We start from the raw sequence: 19,685 nt of genomic DNA on the forward strand, positions 1-19,685 counted from the left end.
CCTGCATGGCCATGGAAGGAAGGGCTGGGGACAGGAGCCTACGAGCACGAGGTGAGGGTGGAGAGGACATGGCCTGAGGCTCTGCAATGCCTGCACCACAGATGGTGTTCAGCTGCAGCCTGAGCTTAGGGGCAGGTGATCCATCCCACGAGCAGCAGCTACTGGTAAGCAGTGTCCCTCCTCTCCACTGAGCACAGGGCTCTGTTTTTGCACTGACAGCATCTCACACCAAATTTTGAAGCCTTGAGGCTACATTGCAGCAGACAGCTGGGAATTCAGAGCACAAAGTACTCACTTCTTCTGTATGAAAACATTCCTGCAGCCAGCAAAAGGACAGCTCTGCATAAGACAGAAGTCAATCCATCTTGGGAGGCAGGGCAGTATTTAATCATCAAAAGTAATGTAGAAGATATAATTTCAGAGGTTTTCAGTCAATCTGACAGGCATTGAAGGAAAGGGCTGCAGTGAACTCCCCCATTTCTGGCCAGCACTTTTGTAGTGCATTCAGATTTTTCTAGTCCCTCCTGCAAAGGCAACATAGAGTTCTGCAATTCTTTTAAGTAGCATCAAGGACATTGTGTTCCAGTTCCACATCCCTGATGTATCAATTAACTTGAGTGACTTGGAACTCTTACCTTGAAGCTGTGCACATAATGTTGACATTAAAAAAGAAAATGCTGCCAACATTTGTTGAAGTGCCAAAAAGAAAGTGCTCTGTTCAGGCTCACACCAACCACTCATTGTTCCCATCCTATCTCACAGGATAATCAGAAAGTGCCTGGGCTGATTCTCCACCCTTTCCTCATTTTCTCTGCAGGGAAGCATGAGATCAGCAGCTCTCTTCTTTTGTTCATTTTTGTCCTTTTCATGACTATTTGTTTTGATTTATTAGAATTTATTTTCTTAAATATTTTTTAAAAATCATGGGTATAATGTGTATAATGCAGGAACTCCTGCAGCCGTGGCAAGCTGTCTCTGGAGACCCCTTGTAGCCAAGCTGACTCCCCAGAATTGTTCAGAGCACTTCAATGTTGGGTTTCTGCTCCAAATTTTGCTACAGAAATTTCCTCCTGGCTGTAGAGGCAGCACAGGGAGATTAACCTGTCTGGGCTAAAGAAAGCCTGGTGAAACAAGGCACCACTGCAGTGATTAGCAGATTTGTAATTGCTAATTTGCTATTCCAGTATTTAGTGATATCTCTGAAAAGAGGAGGTGTTAGTGATATAGAAATATTTACAAATAGCTTCCAGCTAGCCAGTAAACATAGACACAAGTCTATTAGTTCCAGGAAACAAATTCCCTGCTCCTAACGTGTAAATATAATAATCAAAAATAGCAACCAAAAGCAAGAAATCTGCAAGATTTAGGAGATATTTTAGGAAAATAGGAAGCACACTTTGCATAGTTATGTCATTAATTGCTGCAACTATTGGGACTGTTACTGCTTTTAAAGTTTGGTCACCATGCCAAGCCAATTTATTTTAATCTAATGTAATCAGGAATCACATCTGTACATTACAAAACCATGAGCACTAGCCATAAAAAAAAACAACCCTTGTTGGTGCAGAATTCTTTTTGGTAAAACTTCCAGTGCTTTACTCATAGAAACTCTGAGTCTCTGTTATCAATCCCTTCCTTTCCCAGCTGTATAGCAAATGCCTTAAACCAAATGGGATAAGAGCTTCTGGCCACAAGCTATTTTACACTGTTCAAGGCGAGACAGGCCAACAAGAAAAGTGCCTGCAGTGAGGCTGGGTAGCCACTCTTCTGGCAGCACAATGTGTACTTTAACTGCTGGCAGAATAACAAAATGAAAGAACTTGAGGTCAAATCAATCCCCAGCCATAAATACCAGGCATTGACCTTAACAACACTCCTTTGGTACATCTAATAGCAAAATTGCATAGAAGGTGATATTTCCATTATGATTCATTTTCTCAGCCTCAGAGGTACCTATCATTGCTACCCTGTATTGCCTAGTTCCATGGATTCCCATTATTTTTTATCTAACTTCCAACCATTTTCTGGTGTTGTTTTTTTTTTTTTTATTCTGTCAAAGCTACAAAGGAATATAGCCAGCATATGCAGAGTAATCTGAAAAAATTGTCAAAACTGACAAATTTCCAACTGTTGATCTTTTCATCTCTGCCAGATTCTACTGTAGAGTTGCCTTTCATTCTCCATCCTATGCTGCTTCCTTCCCTCCCTGTGGGACAGCCACTCTCCTCATGAGGATTCCAGCAGAAAGGGAAGCAAGGCAAGCTTTCCATGCTCTGGTTGCACCCAGGGCTCCTGTGATGAGCAGGGAAGTTGTGTTCTCCACAGCAGTGCCCAGGGCTCTGTGGGTTTAGTGGATTTTATTTGCATGCCATGAGGGATTACTGTAATCTTCAGGTACACGAAGCAGAGGTAATTCACCTTTTAATCCATATTTAACAAAAGCCTTTCAACACATCTCTGTAGTGCAGCTGACTGTCTTTGGCATTTGAGCACCAAATGCTATTGTGGATAAAGGATAGAAGTTCTGGAACTCTGGGAACACTGGAGTTTAGAGCTCAGGCATTCTGCATGGAACTGATTTCTGTCTGTATGTTACTGTCCTGAGCTAGGAATGGCACACAGGGCTGCAGATCAGCCCAGCCTAAGCATAAACACAGCTGTAAATTAGCACAGTTTATTAAATAAAAAAAAGAAAGAAAAAAGAAAAAAGGAGGATGAGAAAAACAAATAACAAAAAGCAAGGTGAGAGTGGGAGCAGGAGTCAAAGTAAAATGAGCTTCAAGCCAAAGAGGCTGAGGAGAATCACACAGGCATCCATCACCACCAGCCCAGCCTCAGCAGCAGGGAAAGGGGCAAAAACAGGGGTTAGCACCCACATCTCCTTCTTGCTGAAGCCAGGGGAGAAGCATGGATTGCTGGCAGCACTGAGGGAATATCAGCTCACAGAGATGTGCAGGGTGGTGCTGAGGATGCTCTGACCTGGCTGCAGGGATTGTTTTCATTTGAGGGGAAGCTGAGAAGGCCTCTTCAGTGGGTGACCACAGACCCTACTGAAAAACTCAGGGTCCCTTTTATTCTCCCTTAAACCCCTTACACACTGTGTTAGGAAATGCCACATGCCCTAGGTCCCAGTGGGTAAGTTCCAGCTGAGCAGGGAGCAGCCCTGGAAACACCAGGAAGAAAAGGAAGGATTAACTCAGGGGCACAGATTCAGGTTCAGGCTGCAGGGGATGCAGAGAAATCTAAACTTCTTGGAGGCAAAAGAGAATTTCTCCACCACTGAATCAAAACCACTCTGGCCACTGTCCCCAAAGCCAATTTCCTTCACTTCTCCAGTGCAATGTGGCTTTTACTGGAACTTCAAATGTGAGTGCTAGCACTGATGCATCTGAGGAGCAGACCTTTGAAAGTGTGGCTGAAAATAATTTTGGCAAGGTTTTAAAGTGAATTTCACTGGATGTGTGATCTAAAATCTTAGCAGTCTGGCCCTGACTGAAGTAATGGAAGTGAACAACTATTCTTCGGTAAAATAAATGCTGTGCAGGACATGAACACAAGGTCCAGGAGGCAGAACAAAATTTGCAGCCCAAGAAAGTGTTTAGTCTCCATAAAAGCCTGAGATGATGGCATACACACAAAAGGACCAGGATCATGGCTTTTTGGCAATAGAAACTGGTTCACTAGGTTACCACTTTCTACAGACAGCAACAGCCAGCCAAATCCCAGCTTTGAACATAAACTATCATGGTCCAGTTTCTTGATAGTGTGTTAGAAATCATGCTTTCCAAATTGGCCTTCTGGTTTAGTAAGCTTCTGGGATAAAACAGCTTTAATCATCAAAGAATTCAAGATGAAAAAAAGAGAGAATTTGTTTAATGTGTTTGATTACATAATTGAGGCTATGGGTAAAATGGGATCAAATCACCTGAATAAATGCACTTCCATGTTCAATAGTATTCTCTAAGAGCAAAGATGGCATCATCTTAAGAGCAATATTAGTTTTGAGATATGTGCATATTTGAGATCAGTATTTCATAAGGCTTGAAAGTTCTCATTCTGTTTATAATTGCATGGCTCAGTGTGATAAATCTTTCCCCCTAAGTGTGCTTGTGCACAGACAAAGGAAACCAGCCACATCAAAAATCTGGACAGAGATAGTATAGCACAGATAAATCAGAAATTTGGCATGTGCTGGGAGTTCAGAGCTTGTTTAATTCTTTAGTAGTCTCTGGTTCATTGATGTTATCAGGAGAACAGGCTTTTGAAACATTCAGCTTCAAAAAATGCCTAATTTAAAGCTCAATGCATATTGAGGCAATAGCTGTTGCTTTAGCCCAGGAGACTGCCACCCAGAGTTGGAATCTGTGGTGTGTTTTAGTATTTTGTCAGCAATAGGATCAAAATGAAGAATTTCAGAAGAAAAACCTTCTGAGTTTTGGGTGATTTAACATTTTGCCTGTGCTCCAGAGATAATCGGTATCATTTGGATGTTAGAAAGTAAGGCTCAGGAGGGGTAACAAAGTGTGTCCACCAAGAAATCATCTATCCCATTCTTCATTTTCATAACCATCCTCCTTATTTGTAAGAGCTGTCGGCAGCAAATGCCTCGGCACATTTGTGTGGGTGTGCACAGCCCAGCCTTGGTGGCCAGGGTAGGTGACCACTGTCCCTTGGGGTCACGGCTGGCCGGAGGGCAGGTGCTTCCTGCAGGAGCCTTTGTCGCTCTCTGGGGCTTGGCAAGAGGGCTGGGGGGAGGAGATTGCCCAGGAAGAGGAGATGGATGTGAGTAAACACTGAATAGACATGGAGAATGAAAATTAGCAGCCTCCTTGGCAGCTCCCCTGGCGCCGGCGCTTCCTGCTGGAGCGCAGCCCTTGGCAGCGGCGGACAGACACACGGCTCCGTCTGTCCGTGCTGGGGAGGAATCCCTGACTGGCTGCAGGCAGCAGCAGGTGCCACCAGCCAAACCCACTTTCAGGCTTTTTTAGATCTCATATTTCCAACTGCTTGTCCTTGTTTCTCTCCGGGTGAATGGCTCACAGATCTGCCCTCCCGAGCTGCTCACCAGCCACTGACTTTTCTCCTGCTGTTCCTTTAGATTTGGCCACTGCCCTGGCTTCTCTTGGCCTTCTGCTTTACCTCATTATTTCTCTTCATACAGATAATATTGATATAGTGAAGTTGTCTGGTTTGGAGACTTCAGAAGATTCAAAGGTGTTGCAGGAGGGTAACAGGGGCTTGCCTTGAGGGCGTTTGTCTGCTTGCAGCACAGGCCAGAGCTCATCAAAGGACATCTTTTAGCTCTTTGGTACAAAAAAGTGCAGTTTCTCTCGAGTCAGGTCCTGACAGACATGGATCATCATAATCATTAAACCAATCGCCACAACTGCAAGTAATTTGGACCTCTGTAAGCAGACATGTGAGGTCTGGTGATACAATCTCAGTCCTGAAAAAGTAATGTAAATGTGCTTCAGTGCTCTGCATTGAAGATTCAGCTTTAAACAGAGCCAACACAGACATACCAGCTCCCTTTCACTGGGAATCTACATTTTCATTTCCCACTTCAGGTTTAGTGGTACTAAAGTAATCCTGCCCCTTTGCATCAGGCAGGTGTAGGAAAGAATTGTTTTATGTAAGTAAAGGCACCAAAAAGATGGGTTAGATGATACATTGAATCCAGCTATGTAATTATCTCCTTGCTGATGGTCTCAAAAAAACCTTCCCTCTGAGTAAGTCAAGTGATGACAAACATTACTTCTCAGGGATTTACTACTTTCTTTCATTCCCTGTAAATCAGGGTGACAAGATAATTATATGGAACACTCTATAGAGAAGTTGTAGATTCAGCAGAGATCCACAGAAAGCGGCAAGCAACAAGGCAAAGCAGCAAGGAAGATAGCATGCACAAAATCTCTGCTGAATATTGACATACCAGAAAACCAAATAACCTAATTGGAATTAGGAACAACTTGCTGAATTTACAACTTCTGAAATTACAGCAACAGGAGAAATCTTGCTGACACTTGACACCTGACACTGTTACCTGTGATGATCCCAGGGTAGACCTGAAAGAACTCTCAGGAGCAAGAACAATTTGGTTGAAGGTGTTGAATGTCTTCATACACTGCCTTTTCTAACAGGATTTTACATTTCACCTGAAAGTTTCAGGGAGACATCTCATAATCCATCTTTCTATAATACATCCAGTTTTGCCAGATCAGCTGAACAAACAACTTTCAGTGATGAGATTATTTGTATAAAAACACCATTAAAATTGCACTCACTAAAGTATGGAAACCTGTCAAGGCTTTGTGCCTTTTTAGATACTGACTGTTTCAATAGAAAAAAATTATGTGATATCTGGCCTCCCAGTTGCTATGGAGTTCTGTGGGTACTGGGAAGATTTACCTTTCACTTATGCTTGGTCTAATAGACATTATAATGAAAATATTTGATTGAATGAGATGCAGAAGATAACCCAGCTGGTGACTTTCCATCTTGTCAGGAACATTAAGCCCGTTCCCAGAAAAAAATTGCTGGTTCAGTTCCATGTGTCTGCTGGGGTTAAACAGCCTGTTACTGTAGCATGGAAAAAGACAGATTCAGCAGCAACCACAGAAACCTGGCCCAAAATAATTTGGCAGAGATTGGGCCTTGGCTTGGCTCAGTGCCTGGGAGCAAATTACATCCATGCCACTGCACTCAGTGGCCTTTCTCATATGGTCATTACTAGATGCTCCTGCAGTGACTTAGCATCTACCTCCATTTAGGTACTTCTTTCCTCAAATATCTTCAAAACACCCATACCATAACTGTCAGAAGATTTCTGGTGATTACGTGCTTGGCACCCAGAAGTCTCATCTCTCTAACCTAGTTTGGCTTTTATTCCTCTCTTTGATAGTCATTTTGGATACATTTTGCTGTTCTCTGTCCTTCCCACTACATTTCCTGGTGCAAATTTCTATCAACTCACTGTGAACATGGCTTTTTGGCCAGCTCTCAGGCTTGAGAAAATTCAGTGAAAGTACAGCAAAGGGAATTCTAGTCAGAAAAGCACAGAGATGAAGGGAAAGAGTACCCAGAACAGAAGTCTGACTTTCTGCCAGGAGACTGACTTTGCACTGGCTGGCAGTGGAGCTGCACTGTCTGATAGCAGCTGTCACTCTGTGGGAAGAGAAGGACTGGCCATCATCAAGGATGTGCAGCAGCCCTTCCTGGGTCACCATTCCCTGTGTAGGGAATATCACCAGGGACATCAGGACACTTCAAGGACAGGAGCTGTCTCACCAGTCACAGCCAGCACTAAACTGGCTTGTTTTCAGTACTGGTGAAGCATCACAAGAACCTTTTTTTTAAGTTTCATCTAGAAGGCTTTTATTCAGAATATGGCAAATGGGATCATTGTGACCTCAGCTCCATCTGCTGATAGAGACTTTACTTTTGACCATAAGTCACAGTGGCTTTAAATAATTGAGACTGAAAACCTCCAGGAAGATTCCTGCAATGCTTCCTGTAGCATCCTGCTCTGGGACAATGTGTAGAAGGAAGTTGAGAAGCTGAGCTCAGCCTGCTGGTAGGGCAAGGCTGGGCATGGAAACTCAGCTGCTGTCTGCAATGCAGGGCAAGCTCCTGAGCTGGCCCTGGCTTGGCTGGCCAGGACCCCCCTGATTCTCAGAAGGCAGATTTGTCCTGGCACAGCAGCTGCTCTGTGCTGTGGGGTCAGACACAGAGCAGTGTCAGGATCCATGTGCTCAGGGGAGAGAAAAGCAGAGAGAGGAGGCAAGGCAGCACAGAGGTGCAAAGCTTAGAGGAACCAGACCAGGGGTCTCTAAATTTGCCTCCTGCTTTAGTTAACTTAGAATCAGCACCTTGCATTTTTGAAGGATTGTTCTGACCATGTACTTCTACTTCCTTAGGCTGAACTCAAGTTAATAAAAAAATTATGACTGCCTGAAAACAAATAAAAACCACACACATTGTGCTGTACTTTTGGCTCTGAGCCAGTGGGGTGTACATTCAGCAGTTTTTTCAAACACTTGAGACATGCTTCTTAGCAAGAAAATCCCTGAAAGTGAAAATTCCCACACAATGGTCAGACTGCAGGAATGATGGATTGGATGACAAAAACCTGATGTTGCAAATCCTGCTGAGGACTGGGGGCAGCAGAGAACACCCAGCTGCAGGAACACAGGACTCTGTCAAGTCTGGATTATTTTGCTTATTTGTGCTATGGACAAGGATCCCTACAGCCAATGTCCATCCTGTCTCCATCTGCACGCCATACAACATGACTACTGTCCCAAGTCTGTAATTGTGGCTTTCTGTGCCAGTTTATAGGGCAGGTTTCTTGAAAGGCAGCTGGTTGTGGCTTTTGAACAATAGCCAGCACTGACTGAAAGCACTGGACAAAGTTTTTTAGTGGCTTAGGAGTTGCCTGTCCTGTTCCCAGTGCTCATTGCCACTGGCACCAATGGCAGAGCACATGGGTGGTATAACTCAGTTTCAACAGGAAAAGACTGAAGGGCCGGGGATGTTAAATTCACATTCCACCCTTGGGAATTATTTCTACCCAGTGAAGCCAGAAATGATGGTTGTGAAGTGCATTGACAAAGAGGGCTTCACAGATCCTCCCCATATCAAATATTTCAGTGGAGGAACCCTCACTCTGGAAAAGCCACTCATGCCCTAAGCAGCTTTTTCAATGAGGAACTCCCACTGAAATTGCTGAAGAGGAAAAAACAGCCTTGGTTAAGGCAAGGGATATATTTCACTGGAAGTAACTCTAGATACATTGAAATTATTTGCAAATTTTTCTTTATTTCAACAGGATGGGACCTTGGCTACTTTTGATGTAGTGGAGATGAACTCCATAGAATGGCAAGTCATGTAAATTTTCATATGTTTTACTGCAGGAATTCCAAGCAAGGCATCCCTCCTAACATGCATGTAATGAAGCACAGTCACTGTTCTGCTGTTCCCAGCCTCTTTACAGCCACAAGTTAGGCAGAAATCAGCTGCTATCTGATCTCACATACTATCTTTGATGCCCAAGTTGTATTACAGGACCAAAGAACTCATGAGCAATTATAAATTAATGAACACAGACACAATTCAACACTAAGCAAACAGGGTATATGTCAGTCTAAAAATATCTTAATGATAAATTTCAAAAATCCCAGGTGTGTCTCCACAGTAACACATCTGGAAAGTTCCATTTTTGCTTTCTCCAGTGACAGCTCACAGAGCTGGATCCCAGTCCTTGGTCTGGTCACTTTTTCCAAGCAGATGTCCTCATCTACCCCATGCCTTTCTGAAGACAGCAGGCCTCTGTACAAGAATCAGCAACTCTCTTCTCATCCTCAACAGCAGAACTGAGCCAAAACAAGAAAGAATGAGAGGAAGAAGGAAAGAAAACATCTCATTTCTGAAAAATCAAATATAGTGAGGAAAGGCCCTGCAGAAATGTATTTATAACACATGGGATGTCAAACAAATCAGTGACAGAGGGAGAATGACTTGAGCAAGTTAAGTGTCCAAATAATCCATCAGGCTTTGAGTTGGCAAGAATGCTACAGGACCAGATGTAGGCTGTGAATCAGCAGCTTTGGAATGCCAGCACAGAAAAAATGGCAAGAGAGATCCAAGGGGGGACAGAGGCATGCAGAAACTGCTCCAAGACCATTTTAGCAAAGCACATGTTTTAACATGTATTTATGTCTCTATGATGGCAAAATGATTGCTGAAATGCTTACTAGCTTAGTTCCTCAAGCATTAATTGGGGTCAAAAAGATTTCCTGATGTCTTGAAGAGATGAAATCTACTGCTGACCAGGCACTAACACAAAATTTAAAATTTAAAATGAAAAAAGCATGCTTTAGAAAGGCCTGTTTGCTGGAGAGTGGAAAAAAAAAAGTGCTGAATTACTGCTGCTAATTTCCAAACTCTTCATTCCATAGACTGCCTTCTGCCTTGTCTGTCAGCAGAGCAGGGTGCAGAGCAAGTGGAGGAGAGCTGTCCCTGCTGCTGGCATTGCTGGCAGCGGCTGGGGATGGGAGGCATGCTGAGGGCATCTGCTCCCTGCTGCCTTTGCCTGTTTGCTGAGCAGCCTCAGGAGAGCTGTGGCTCCAGCAGCAGGGCTTGGTGGGTCTCCCTGCCCTCACCCTGCTCATTGCTCCCCATCCCTGGCCATGGCTGCTGCAGGATTATTTCACTGCCCATTGCTAAAGACCCTTTGGACTCTGTGAAAAGACTTCACAGGTCAGGGAGAGTCCTTAGACCATTTTCTTTTTGCAGTATCACTCCTTTCTTAACCCCTATCAGAGGTGAGCTCCAAAACACTTTTTGTCCTCTATTCCATTTGAACTCATGGTCCCTGTGCCCTTCAGAGAAAAACCAGACTACGTTCACTAGAGAAAGGAAATGAAGTGTCTGTTTCTAGAAACTGGGAAAGCACATGATACTGCCTGAAGAATTATTTTCCTGAATTAAGCCATACTCCATGATATTTTGCAGGGGTTAGAATAGATCTATTTTAACTTCAAATGTCTCTTACTGGCTTTATGGTTAATTTTTCTTTTCTTTCCTTTTTTATCTTGAATGGGGGAAAAAAGTAATTCATTCCTAAAATTTTAACAATAATTTTTTTTCCAACTCTCAACCCAGGAAAGAACTTTAAAATAATTTCTCTGTCAGCTGACTGACAGTGAATATACCCTGGTCTGCTTAACATACAAAGAGACCATTGTCAATAGTCAGAAAACACCACAGCACTTCAAACAGAAATCACATGAAGGACCTTTCAGATGCCCAGATGGGTCAGTTGGCAGGAGGAGGACTGATAGCAATGAGAACCCTACTTTGGATGTGTTTATAATTACCACACAGGCCACTGAGGATATTTTTATTTCTTTTTTCTCGTGACTCTGCTGTCAGCAAAGTCAAACATCCTCATGGGCTTCCATAATGTATTCAAAGATGCATCTTCCCTGAGATCCATTTCAGCATTACAAGGCAAGAATATTCCTGTCACCAAGGAAGAAGGAACTGTTTTCTTCTTTCAATTAGAAATTAATTCTAGCTTTGACTAGTTCCTCAAATTACTTTGATCTAGTCCAGAACAGCAGGATAGCAACACTTCTTTGTTTTGCTAGTGAATTCTCTGAATGTGAATTCATCTAAATTGGGATGAAGACAGGACAAGGAAAAAGAAAATTAACAAGAAAATATGAAGAGAACTTCTAGTGTTCTGTTCTGCTTCTCGGGCAAATCATCCCATACAAGATGGTAAAGCACTGCAGGGCTGTGGTCAGGAGGAGAACATTGTTTTCAGAGGACAATTGCAAATCTCCATTCCTTAGGCTGGAGCTGTGCTGTGCTCTGGGGCATTGGGATCAATGACATTCCTTTCAGTCTCTCTGTGCCCAAACTGAGACCTGGGGAATTCAGTAACAGTGTCTTGGGCCCTCTGCCCCCTCTGCACTCAGAGCTGCAGCTGCTGGAATGAAGGGAGCAGCAGCAGAAGCATTTTCACCCACTTCTAACGTGTCTCAAACCTAACTTGAAAAGAGCACAGGTAGGATGAGAAATTGATGTCCCCTTGTGTTCAGGCTTCACTTGCTGCTGCCCAGGCTGCTGCCATATGTGACAAAAGTGGCAATTTGGGTTCTGGGGACACCTCTGTGCTGGGAACTGGCCCACAGCTCCTGGCAGAACACCAAGCAAATACCTGGCAGCAACATGCTGCTGCCAATGGGAGAATTGACCCAAACTGTTTGTTAGAAGCATAAATTGTGCCTCCCATTGCAAAACACCTGGGCATCTAGAAATTTAGAAGTGTTTTTTTCATACTGTTTAACCATGAAAGGAAGCTCCTCAAACAAGTGTAATTTTTTCTTTCGGTATCTATATGGTGAAACTAATCCTGGCCTTATAGAAAGAAAAACTGGCTCCCATTCACCTCTCTTTTGATAAAAAACACCTCTCTTTTGATAAAAAACTTGAAATAATGTAAATAAAACAAAATAAATCAGAATTTTAAAACTACCACAAATATTTCATATGAAGTGAACCTGCTATACCTGCTAAATACTTACAGGCAATACGTGATCTGCTTTTGGTTCATCCCTTGTTTAAGTAATACAGATATTTTGCTCTCCAACATAATAGGCAGAAAAAACAAAGTCAAATACAATGTAAAAAACCCAACCAGCTCTATGCCTAGTGGCTTGTGTTTGCAGGTCAAATAAAGCAGAACTCTTTGCAACCCTTTCTGAAAAGGTTATGGGTTTGGATATTATCTCACCTAGCAGAAAATCATTGAGAAATGTTAAATTTAAGAAAGACTTCATCAGCAAAAGTGTGACACCTCAATAAATGGATTAAAATAAGTTGATCTGCATCTATAACTAGAGATCAGCAGTGTTTGATCCTTTGCCAGTTGTGCCACTGGGAATTTCTCTTTGCACTTGTAACCCAGGCAGAGAAATGGCATGCAAGGGAGAAAAGTGCTGGAAAGGCTCATTAATGCCTCTGCAAATAGCAGTTCTTGCCCTGTAAAGGCACTGGGAATGCTTTTTTCATGAGGATTGGGTGAAAACCCAAGCAGTCTCAACACTGATGGGCCTTGTATTGCTTTACAAACTTTATACAGACATACCAGGAAAGAGTAAAATGCATCTGCAAAGTATTTCAGTTGACCTGCAGGTAGACTTATCCTATTAATTAACATTTTGATATTGAAAGGTTCTTTATCAGCATCCCAAAGTAGCCACTAGCTAAAGTGAAAAAACAGCTCTTGGGTTTGCAAGTAAAAACCAGAGTGGATGCAGGGCACACAGAATGATTCTGAGTTTGGCTGAGTCTACACATTCTTTCTGTTACATTCCCAGCCTCAATTGCAATATCAGAGATGACAATCATAATTTCACCTTGAGAAGCTAAAATACATGCCCTAAGAAAAGAAAACAAAACATTCTGTACATTCCAAATTGAATGGAATTATTTCCTTCACTGACTCATGGCAGCTTGTGCAGAACTGCCCATGGTAGATTGTCAGACACCTGGCAATCAGCATATTGCCAAAACAATAAATACAGTCAGCTGTATAGACCTGATGTTTGTGACTTGAAATTATATGGCTTGACAGAGCAAATGTTTCAAGTTTTGTTACTGATACATTTGTTCTTCTGACAAAATAATTAAGCATTCTGTTAAAAAGAGTATTTTATTGTGGCACCCTCAGAAATAACAAAGCATCTCTGACACACATCCTGCACATTTATTTGCACAGTTGGAAGGCAAATCATCTCTCCTCTGATTGATTATCTCTGTGACACAGAGCTCCATTAACATTATTTGAAAATGTAAGTTAGTGTAATGCAGTCAAGGAGTTTGAATTTTGGCAGTGTCATCATATGCACATAATGTTAAGAGATGACATTTATTAATCAATCATCAGTTTGACTCATTAAAAACACCATATGCCAAAGCAGAAAAAAAATTGAAAGGGAATCCATCCAATCAAAATAATTCTTTTATCTTTTGATTTTAATAAATAAAACTTCCACAGCTTTATTCATCAACTTTCTTTGATTCTTTTGGAAATCAAAAGCATTACTGCAGGGCTAAAACTGGACCAAAAAAATAATGGAGATGGTTTGAATGCGGACCATTGCATTTGGATAAATCAGACTGTGAGTGCTTGCTTAGGGAGTCTGGAATTAGAATAGTAAACAATTTTCTGTCTTCAAATCTTGTATCTTGAATGGAATTCATTATTTTCACTTTTAACTCAGCAAAGAAAACATCCTCTTACTGGGAAAAATGAACTTGAAAAGACTGCAGAAATTTTAAAAATATTGATATTGCCTTTCTATTTAAATTTAATTTTGACTGCATATGCTAAGAATTTTATTATTTGGTTCTAAATTATTGAAATATTTTAAATTATAGTAAGGACCATTTTATAAGCTAAACTTTATTAGAATTAACTGTTTATTTTACGACAAAGAGAAGAGCAAAAATACCCTCTAACATAATATGTGGTAGCTTATTTTTCATGCAATTATCTTTATTATCCCTTCCAAAAAAGCTGATCAATTTCTTAATCACATAAAACAGTACATAAACTAAGAGGAAAAGTGCATGCTGTGTTCTGCCAATGGAATGTCTGATTTTGATCATTGCAAAGTGTCAGTTAAATACTTATAAAACACTGGCAGATCAATTTTTTTTTAATGCTGTGTGGGTAGATAACTTCAGCACACTATTCTGTCCTTAGGGCTTGTTTCCACTCAATCTGACATGCATTCATTGAATTGATGTTTCTGTTCCCACCTGGTGGGGAAAGCACAGACTAGCCCATTACTGGCAGGCTGGTTAGCCAGTCTTTGAAGGATTTCATTTTGAATCTGAGTGCTCCTTACTTTCTTTTCAAATGTACCACAGGCACCTGGCAAATTTTTCTCTTTGGCATAAAAGTAGAAGGTTTTAAAAAAATATTTTAAAATCTAGTTTCAGTTTGGGGTTTTTTTTGGTAGAGAAAATGCAATAATAGGGTGGGCAAAGCAATTGAGAAGTCAGGCATGGGAAGAGGGGGTGTACATGAATGCCAAAAGTGCAGTTATCCCAGAATCATGGAATATTCTGGGATATTCCTGGAAGGCTGGAAGCGAGCTCTGCAGAGGTTCTAGTCCTGCCCCCTGCTAATGCCCAGTGCCTTTCACTGTGCCCACTAATACCATTTGGTGGCTTCTCTCTGCTCATAACTCATGCCAGAGTCTAATCAGCCCTTTCAAAGGGCTAATGGCAGAGCTCTCACAGACAGCACTTCAGCACAAAGTTTGAATCAATAACGTTTTAATGGATTCTATTTGATCTTTGCAAGATACAGAGAACCAATCCAATTCTATGTCATTTGAATGCTTTCCTTCAAGTGGGTGCCAAATACAGCCTCTGCTTTGGAAAAAACTGCTCTGAGGAGGGTACTAAATGTGTGCAGCACATCCGAGACTCTCACGTGATTAGAAATGTTGTTCTGAGCTTGATGTGTTGTTGTTATCAATATATTGCACATTGCTGCATATCTTACTGCAGTTTTCTGGAAGTCTACTTAAGGTGGGTCCAAATTTACATTTAAGGGTTCTGTGGGTAAACTTAAGCACCTGACTAAAATTACCCCACTGAGGGGTCCAGCTCAGTCTTCATCCTACCTAAGCTTTAGGCATCTAGGACTTGGATATCCAAAGCTGAGTTGGATTACTTGGGCTCTTTTACAGTAAATAGAAGGTACATGGGCCTCTCCAGAAGATAATTTATTTGACCTACCTTGCAGTGACACAAATCACCTTCTGGGCTATTTAAATTTGCTCATAGACTACAAGAGGAGACTAGGAACACTAGGCCATGGGCTAGCTTATAGATGCTTAAACAGGTAAGGTGAAATCTGCTCTAGGTTTTAACTGTTCTTTTAAACACTCTAGAAATCCTCCTGCCCAAGGCAAGGTCAAAAAAGAACATAATATCTCTCTGGCAGACAGAACTTCAGCTTTCCTCGATCAGAATGCTGAAGAGACTTTCCTGGACACCAACCAGAATAGAGAACATGAATACCAAGGTTCCTATGTACTGTGGTATGTGATGTTTCCTTAGACAATTGTTTTCCCTTGCTGTTTCTTCAAGAAAAAGTTATTGGCAGAAGAACAGTGTTTCCACAGATAAAAGATTACTATTTTGGCTGTTTTTTCTTTGCAGGAGCAAAGTAATCTCAAAAAATTAATAATCAATTAACCAGTTGACAGCAACTTTAAAGTCTTGTTTATATGATTTTGCCTCTTTTAATGTTGAAACTTGAGGAAAGATCAAAGCAATAAATATTGGTGATCTCACGGGAAGCCTGTCTGAAGCAATCCAAACCTTTGCTCCTTTTTCTGTGTTCTCATTAAGTTACATAAATATCCTTGCTAGCAATGCAGTAAATTCTGTTTGTAGTGTATAAAAAGGAAGAGAATTCAGCTTCTTACCTAAGACATAATTACCCTGTCTAGCAGGAATAAAAAACAAAGCAAAAGTACTTTTGTTGCTTATGTGTGCAGATAAAATCCTTACAGAACAAAGAAATGGATTTGCTAAGTGAAATTCTGTCAGGTTCATATAATTTTTTTCTCAGAGCAGAGATACTCTTTAAAGTAAAAATCTTCTACACATTAGAACACACTGGTGTGAGCACTTTCATTAATACATATGAGATTTTCTGAAAGGGTTTCCTCTACAGTCTTGTAGATCTCATAAAACCTTCAGTGATCTTAATGAAGACTTATATCACATCGGACTTTTTAGTTAATTCTAAGGTGATGTGATCACCTTAGAATTGCTTTACAAGTACATGCCAGTACTTGTCTTTTTTAAAGACAAGTCATGCTGTTGAGCTGGGAAATGCAAGAAAGGAAATTCCTGTCTCTCTGGGAAAGAGCTGTGCCACTACCTACACCTGGATACAAAGAAGAGAAAGGAAAAATGTACTTTGCACTCAAAGCCAAAACCAGCTCTTGTGACATTCAACATCCACAAAATGCTCAATAGGGATTTCTGGAGAAATCTCTAATTTGACCAAGAAGAAGAGCCCTAAGCAGGTAAGAGGCACAACCAACAGCCTTCCAAGCTTACAAGCACTGCTTGTTCTTCTCTGGGTTCAGGTCCCACCACAGTCTATAACATAGTAATAGAGGATTGAAAAAGACTACTTGGGTCACTGAACGATGTCCCAAGCAATCCAAGAAAAACTGCAATAGGCATTTAGTCTGAAAAGATCCATACAACTCCAGGAAGAGCCCCATACCTCAGCTTGCAGGCTATTCCTGATTCCCTGTGGGCCTGAGACACAAAGAAAAAGGATACCATGGGGTACCATGAGAAGAAAGCAGGAGTGGTCATTCCCAAACGCCCTTACAGCAGTAAGAATTGGAATTAAATTGATCAAAAGCTCCTAAGATGCTCCAAGAGCTCCTAACCCCAGAAACAACAGCAGTGCCTCTCACTGAGCACCCAGCCCAGGACCCACCTGACTGCCAGAGCTAAGAACAGAAGTCCTGTAATGGGAGGCTAAAGCATTGCAAACACACAGAATCTCCTCTCTAACCAACATTTGGTAACCAGCCCTACTAATAAATTGATACAAAAGAGCAATGATCTCAAGCTTTAATTCTAACACCACAGTCATTCTTATCTTGTTTTGGGATCCCCATCCATAAACTTATCAACCTCCATCTTAAAACACTTTGAGTTTCTTATAACAATGTACCATTGTTGTCTACCTTTTCCCAGGGAAAGCTAGCCTTGGGGAATACAGAAAGAATGTGATGCTTTTTTTTTTTTATTTAAACAGCATGAACTTCCATGTTAACCCTTACCTCATTCTGCTAAATATTATACATCTAAAATAATATTGACCACTGCTCTTTTCTCTAGACCAGGCTGTACCTTCGTGCAATGGAAGTAGGGCTGATGTACCTGTAATCAGTGTGACCTGTAATCCTTACACAGAAAGGGCAGCTGCCCCAGATAATCGATTCATGCATAAAACACTGCTACAATTGAATTCATAAGTCTTAGATTAAATGCAGAACACATACAAGCATAATTTTTTTCAAGACGTACTAGGTACCCATGTAAGCCCCATGAGATGATAATGTTCAAGAGGGAGGATTTTCAGAAGCAGTGACAGGATAACAGAGGTATTCCTTCCTCTTCCATTTTTAAATGAATTTGGGGAATTATATCTGCTCTGGATACTTGATCATCAATTTCATTAACAGTGAGAAATTTATATATGATTTTAATATCACACATAAAATAATGATAGTATATTTACAAAGTAAATAAATACAAATTATTTTCTTTTCAATAATGACAAATACCCATAAAAATAGAAATGGAAATTTTCTGCACTAAAATTACTTCAGCATATTGTTAATGTGGTTGATGATATCTCTGAAAACAGGAGGAGTTTAACTGTTGAAAATGGAAAACAGCAATATTATGGACTTGTAAGTAGAAAGGGAGATTATGTTGATAAGGCTTAGAATTAACAGGTAAACAAAGGTGGAATTCTATAACAGAAACATAGAAGGGCCTATTACAGGGAAAACACTTGAAAAAGGATTCTGATATCCATAAATGAAGTTGTTCCAAGGCTGCTAACTCTGACGAGCGTCAGGTACAATGTAAACCGGGCCACAGCATACAAGGACAATTGATGGTTCACACTACAATTTTGACATTAATAAATTATTTTCAAATACATTTTTACTTTAGAACATGTTCTGGAGAATTTTCAAGTCTGTGTATAAAATTATTTTCCAAGTTATTCTAAAAGTACCTCACTGATTGGTTACTGTCCATGTGCAGTAACCATTCTGTAGAGCCCAGACTGGGTAGAGGGCTGGTGGATGGGGGAAGGGGACTTAAAGGACACACAAGACTTCAAACCTCCAGTGTCCTTTACAACCTTCTACAGGCTGATCTGCCAAATTGCAACGACCAATGAACCACATGCCAAAGCTTCAGCTGCCTCACTCTAAGCTCCCAACCTTCTTCTTACATCCTAACCCTCACACACTCTGCAAGGTAAACCTTTAATCCCACACCATTGAACTGGATTCAGATGAATGCAGTGATCAATCACCCTTGTGTGCTGCCTGTTAAATGCTTGGCCAGAGCAAAGGGCACAAAGAAAAAGAAAATTTTAGTTTTAATCACACTATGCTATGTAAATGCCAGCTATTGCAAGGGGCATTGTTTTCCATTTTAACAGACATAAACCTTACTGAAAAGTTTATTATGAATTCTTCGTTTTTAGCTGGTGACAAGTTTAATGCTTTTGGGGGGCTCCAAGAATGAAGACTGCACCAACTGAGGAATCCATTTCCTTATTTTTCTATCCAAGTACCAGCCCTCTCTTCAGAGCTGTAACCAAGGAAGGAAGCATTCTTTGCCAGGAATGATGATACTATTGTTTCTGAAAGAGATGCATATGGACAAATCAGAATACAATTATTCAAGAGGCGTGGGAATCACAAAGGCAATTTCAGTTTCACTATTCCATTTTTTCTCTGTATTTCTGGCAATGCCTTAAAATTTTCTACAAACAATTAGGAAAACAACAAGGTCGTTTCTGTCTATGGAAAAAGAAGAACTCAGAGTACCACAGTCAAAAAGATTAATGGCTTTTAAGATGAATCAATATTTTCTTAATATCAGAAATAAAGGGGTTTCATAAATAGTTCTCACTGTTCTTTTGTCTTTACCCACATTATTCACCATTTTGGTAGGCAGCATGACAGAAGTCATTCTTCCAGGTTATTTAATAGATAGGGTGATGCAGCAGAAAACATTGCTACAATTCCAGGAGACAAACTGTACCCTACACTCAACATGGGAGAAAAGAGTACAGGAAATCATGAGGAGAGGCAAGGACAGATTAAAAAAGAGCAGCAAACTCATGCAGATAACGAAACACAAAACCAATGATCTTTAATGTCGTGAAGGTACTTGAGAAAGAGATAATTAAATATGTGGGGGCAAGAAAAGCTTTATTAATAGCTATACTTTTTTAAATTGAGATGCCTGATGGACATTGGGAAAGCAACAAATGTATCACAGAAAACCATTATAGGGCTGGGTCGACCAGG

The 19,685-nt window shown here is 41.0% G+C and overlaps 1 long non-coding RNA gene across 1 annotated transcript; it reads left to right on the top strand.

Annotated features, from left to right (window-relative positions):
• Nucleotides 1-15,138: 15,138 nt before the first annotated feature.
• On the top strand, nucleotides 15,139-15,884 carry LOC139590857 (uncharacterized). The gene is made up of 2 exons (XR_011679457.1): nucleotides 15,139-15,430; nucleotides 15,533-15,884. It is a non-coding gene; the product is annotated as an uncharacterized lncRNA (long non-coding RNA).
• The last annotated feature ends 3,801 nt before the right edge of the window (nucleotides 15,885-19,685 follow it).

This window comes from Agelaius tricolor, unplaced genomic scaffold, assembly GCF_023055355.1.
Source record: "Agelaius tricolor isolate 1412-34295 unplaced genomic scaffold, bAgeTri1.0.p SCAF_6, whole genome shotgun sequence".
Taxonomy (NCBI): domain Eukaryota; kingdom Metazoa; phylum Chordata; class Aves; order Passeriformes; family Icteridae; genus Agelaius; species Agelaius tricolor.